A 5,669-nucleotide genomic window follows, 5' to 3' on the forward strand; every position below is an offset into this window, starting at 1 on the left:
ATAACTTTTAAAAAATTAACTTCTGGGCTGAGAAATTGGATCAAGATATAAAATACTTGGGAGAAGGCAAAAATGAAGGGACAAACCATAGATTTGTTTTTCCATGTGGTCACAACAAAATTTTACCAAGTATGTTAGAAGTAAATGCCACTTTTAAGTCGGGAAGCAACTGATATGAAAGAAATACATTTTGCCCCAAAATTATATTGTATTTTAAAAGTTATTCCATATAAAAATTAATCAGCAGTTAGGTAAAAGTTTGGGGGGCAGTTTTTGGAGGTAAGCTATCTTATTAATTAAAATTAGGTAACGAAAACAAGAACACTTTTCCTATAGTCAGATAATTAACTTTCTTTGAATTGGTTAGATTTTAGTTTTGTGCACAACCTACCAATATAGACTGACAAGTAGACAGAGAAAGAGAGAGAGAGATAAAGAAATAGAGACGAGAGAGAGAGAGAGAGAGAGAGAGAGAGGAGACTTTTTAAGGAGGCAGGCACTAGGCACAATTCTAAGCACAGCACAGAATTTGAAGTCTGGAAACACACAGCAAACAGATTATTTTAATACAAGTCTGGCGGATGAAGATGGGTGAAGTGTAGGGGGTATTGGCACAATCCAGTCAGAAAGAATTTCAAGGACAGAGTCTTTAGGTTTTCCTATATATAGTATCATGTCATCTGCAAATAGGGAAAGTTTAACTTCATCTTTTCCAATCTGGATTCCCTTTATTTCTTTCTCTTGGCTGCTTGCTCTAGCTAGTACCTCCAGTACTATGTTGAATAGAAGTGGTGAGAGTGGACATCCTTGTCTTGTTCCTGTCCTTAAGGGGAAGGCCTTCAGTTTTTCCCCATTCATTATAATACTGGCGGTGGGCTTGTCATAAATGGCTTTTATTGTGTTGAGATGCTTTCCTTCTATACCTAATTTGTTGAGAGTCTTTATCATGAAGGAATGTTGAATTTTGTCAAATGCCTTTTCAGCATCTATTGAGTTGATCATATGGTCTTTGTCCTTGAGCCTGTTGATGTGATGTATCACATTTATTGACTTTCGTATTCTGAACCATCCTTGCATCCCTGGGATGAATCCCACTTGATCATCAAGGACAAAAGCTCAAAGTCTTAGAAGTTCAATGTAGTTTGTGGACATTAGTGTTGTCAGTGAGTTTCAGGTAGTGTGGGTAGGAGAAAGCTTTCTGAGGACCATAAAATCTGATGAAGGTTTTGCTCCCCCACGTCTCCACCCCAGAGCAAATAGGATCCTTTCAAAGATTTGCCTGAAGGAGGAGCTTGATCTGAAGAGCATTTTGTAAAGAGCCCTTCTCTGGTTGAAGTATGGAGGATTGGAGGGTTGGCCCCGATACAAGCTGTCATGGTTAACACTGGGTATGTTTGTTATATGATGGTAAAGGTGGAGAGGAGGAGAAATGGAGAGACTTGAGAAAAAGTTTGAGAGAGAGAAAAGGTTCAAGCAGGAATTCCAGATTTCTGGCTCGTGCAGTTGGGAGGGGATGAAGTTGTAGCCCACAGAGTTTAGTAACACAGGGAAAGAAAAACATTTTTTTTTTTTTTTTGGTGGGAGAGTGACGAGTCCTTGAGACATTCAAGTGAAATATTCGATAGATAGTTCATTGATTACAAACAAAATTTGGAATGAAGAGAGAACTTAGAAGTCATTGGGCATTCTCTAAGCTCTGATACTACTAGTGCATGTTTTCAGACCCAGAATGCTCTGCAAAACTGAAGTCATCTAGGAAGTCTTTATTTTTTACTGCTTTCTCCAAAATCTGTAACTATTTAGCTTTATGTTTTAGAATATAGCTTTTTGAGAGCATAATGATTTGCGATTTTTTAGATATTGCTTCATAGAAAAAATAATAGTGCTTCATAGAAAAAAAATAATAGCTAAGAACTGAGATTGCAATCAGGCACTTCTGAGTTGGAATTTCAGCTCTCTTTCCAGGTGTGTGACCGTGGGCAGCCCACTTAACCTCTCTGACTCTCAGTCTTCTTACCTGTAAAATTAGGATATCATTAGCTGAATTGAAGAGCTGTCATAAGGATTAGATGAAATAATATATAAAATGGTTAGCAGAAGAGGTGACATGTTGCAGTAGCTTAATGTTAATAGGAGAAACATTGTTGACCAGTAGCACATAGTAGGCATAACTGGTCCTTCTACCAATTTCTTCTCATTTATTGCTCACAAAAACCTTGGGAGATAAATATTAATTCTGTTTTATAGAAAGATAAATAAGGTTCAGTGGTCAATAGCTAAAAAAAAAAGTCATAAAGCCAAGATTAAAAGTCAGATTTCAAAATTTTGTTGTCTGGCATTTTATCTGCTCCCTTCTGACTTCTGGAGATTATGGATCAAGGGTTTTTGTCTCTTTCTCAATAGCCTCCAGTTTTGTACTGTTTAGAAGCATGCTCTATAAATATAGATGAACAGATTCAGGACAATGTGGATTATTTATTGAGCTTCTACTTTATGTCAGGCAGTGTCATGTGCACTGAGAATATAAATAATTCTTGCTTCACTTTTGATATCTTGGCATAACAAACATTTTTACAGATATAACTGTAATGCAGTGGGGTCTGTGCTCAACTAGAGGTGGAGGAAAAAAAGGAAATCACAGCACCATGAGGGAGTGACAATTTATTTTGTCACAAGGTTGAGGATAATAGAAGTGGAATAAAATTCCAAAGAAATCTCAATGGAAGTGAAATCTAAATTGAGCCTATATTGGAGAATTTTATGCAAAATAAAATAACTTTTGATCTGTATCTCTATTAAACTAGGAAGGCCATAGTTGGTGGTGTTAGACATCTCTTCTTTCTCAAACTTTCTTATCCAAACACTAGAAACAACACTGTATTAGGTAGCTTATAATAATTGACAAGACTATTTTAGAATAATAACCTGATCGCTTTAATAAAGGATCTAAATTTATTAAATTCTAATTTCATGAATAAAGAGTTTTAAAAACCACATCACTGTTCTGACTGCCTGAACTCAAATTCCAAAACTCTCTCTTACTCGATATGTGACATTGAGAAGTTACTTGACTTTTCTGTGTTCAGTTTCCTTATTTGTAAAATAAGGTTCATTTAAAAATGAAATATTAGAGGGCCGGCCTGGTGGCGCACTGCTACAGTGCGCCGTTTGGAAATGTGGCGGCGCTCCCGCCGAGGGTTCGGATCCCACATACAGACCAGCCACTCACTGGCTGANTTGCATATTGAGCTTCCCAGAACTATTTTCAACTACCTAGAGCAGTTGAGCATGAAGAACTACATCCCCAATGTCTTTAGCTTCAAATTGGTACGCAAATAGGCTGCAGAGGGCTGGTGAGGAGGGGCACACCCCTTAAGCCCAGCCTGTTTATTACTGAGGAAGTTCTGATCAAGTTTATGGTGTTCAAGACTCCAACATATCAACTCCATCGAAGAACAGGACAAGCCATTGTAAATATGAACCATCAAAGCATTAGCCATTTCAATGAAATGAAGCAAATCAATTGTTTTTTAGAAAGGTGCCTTTCAGATCTCCTTTCTCAGGCTCTGAGTTTCTGTATCAAGTTCACATTAAAACAACTTGTGCTAAAGGGATATTAACTCAGGATACTGGAAGGTCAGTGACTTGGCCAGAAAGCTATGATTTTCCTAATCTGTGGCAAAACAGAAAACACACTAAAGCCATTTAAAAATAATTTAGTGACATTAGCACTAGAATAAAAATGAAATAGCTAAAATAACTGCAGTTATTCAGGTTTTGAATTAGCTTCTACCAATCANAGACCAGCCACTCACTGGCTGAGCGAGGTGCGGGAGCAACGCCGAGGGTTGCGATCCCGTTGCCAGTCCCGGTCCGGTACGGGTGCGACACTGAGGGTTGCAATTCGTTGCCGGTCACTAAAAAAGACAAAAAGGAAAAAAAAAATGAAATATTAGAAAGAGATAGTGAAATGGTAAAGTCTTAGAGCCTGGAATGAGCCTGCCTGAGTCTGAGTCCTTGCTCTACTGCATACTAGCTCTGCGAGTGTGGGGAAGTTACCTAACTTCTCTGTGTTTCAGGCTCCTCATCTGTAAACTTAAGATAAGGATAACTTACCTCAATTGTGCCAGTACAATTTAGTAAATAGTTTGCCAATTTCCTCCCTTTTCAGAAAACCACTTTTATTATATATTAAATTCTTACATAATGTAGGTAGATTTGGAGGGGGCTTTCTACTGTATTTATTGATTCATTGAATCCATGTATTTTGTTTTTTTAGTTTTATACTAAGACATAATTGTAAATACATGAAAATTAAAATCTTCCCCGTTATTCTCCCTCTCTTTTTCTCTCTTTTCCTCTGTGTATACACACACACACACACACACACACACACACACACACACACAGAGGTTTTGTTAACTTATTTATCCTTCATGGCAAATTTAGAATCATTTTGTAAAGGTACAAAATAAAATCCCATTGAATTTTGATTGGAATTGTATTAACCCACAAATTAATTCAAGAGAAATTGAAGATTCGATCTTAGCAGCTATAGATAAGTCCATTGCTTTCAAGTCTTCTTTCATATCCCATAGGAAGATTTTGTGATTTTATTCACAAAAGCCTGTATCTTGCTTGTTGTATTTACTTATTCTGTTATATGTCCTTGTTGTTAATGTGAAGGGAATAATAATTTTCCCATTTTTTTTCTGATTGTGCTCTTTTATAGAAATGTTATTGATTTTTTTTATATTTATTTTGCAGCTAGCCGCCTTTCTGAATTATCTTATGATTTCTAATAGTCTCATAATGGTGCATACCTATTAACTGGATTTTGCACTTATGACTTCTTAAGAAATAACTGAAATTATGTTTATGATGTTTTATGGGTTATTGCTTTAAAATGTAAATTTCTCCAATGTCTATAGGTTTAAAAAATAAAAATCAAGGAATATTTTACTCCACAAAAGCTTCAAGAATTTGTATTAAAGTATTAAAATAAATCAATTTACAGTTAACAGATCCAGTAGAAAATGTAATTCTGCTCTTTCCTTATAATTGAATGTTTTACACTTAATGTACTTTTTCTAAATTCTGGAATACTGTCATTCTTTATCTACCATGTTTTGATCCTTATAACTCCTTAAATTATAGGAAAATTAAAAGTCCATTAAATGATGAGCATTAATACCTACATTAGCCATGGAGAGTGGGCAGCTGCAATACTCACCAAGTTGGATTGCTTTGGAGTCTGAACTCCAAAGCAAGATTCATTTAATGGCACACATTTATTTGTACAAAGAAATAATACTGACCTAAGAAAACAATTTGCTTTGAAAGAGGTCAATGTCAGGAATGTTAAACTTGTTCTAAAAGCAGGCTGAAAAGGAAAATCTATAAGGAAAGGGGAAATACATTTGAACTAAAAATACCACACTTTTATCAGCTAAGATTTCTATATTATTGAAATTATTTCTATATTATTGACTTTCTGACATGGTTCTCTTAGGAAAACTGTTGCTTATTTTGGGATTTTATTAAACCATATTATGACTGAACATTAAGAAAATATAAATTATGTTTATTTTTATAGGCATTGACTACAAAAGTGTCTGTGAAGAAACCTCTGAATATCCAAGTTCTAAACTTTTAAGATTTGGGATCGT

At 35.5% G+C, this 5,669-nt stretch overlaps 1 protein-coding gene across 1 annotated transcript in view; it reads right to left on the reverse strand.

Moving 5' to 3' along the window:
• The window catches only part of LOC103609631 (interleukin-1 receptor-like 1), a gene marked incomplete at its 5' end in the record, with an annotated part of 108,611 nt that overhangs the window by 70,126 nt on the left and 32,816 nt on the right, over positions 1–5,669 (reverse strand). The gene's annotated exons all lie outside the window — the stretch shown is intronic.

Source organism: Galeopterus variegatus, unplaced genomic scaffold (assembly GCF_000696425.1).
Source record: "Galeopterus variegatus unplaced genomic scaffold, G_variegatus-3.0.2 Scaffold9874, whole genome shotgun sequence".
In the NCBI taxonomy this organism is placed as follows: domain Eukaryota; kingdom Metazoa; phylum Chordata; class Mammalia; order Dermoptera; family Cynocephalidae; genus Galeopterus; species Galeopterus variegatus.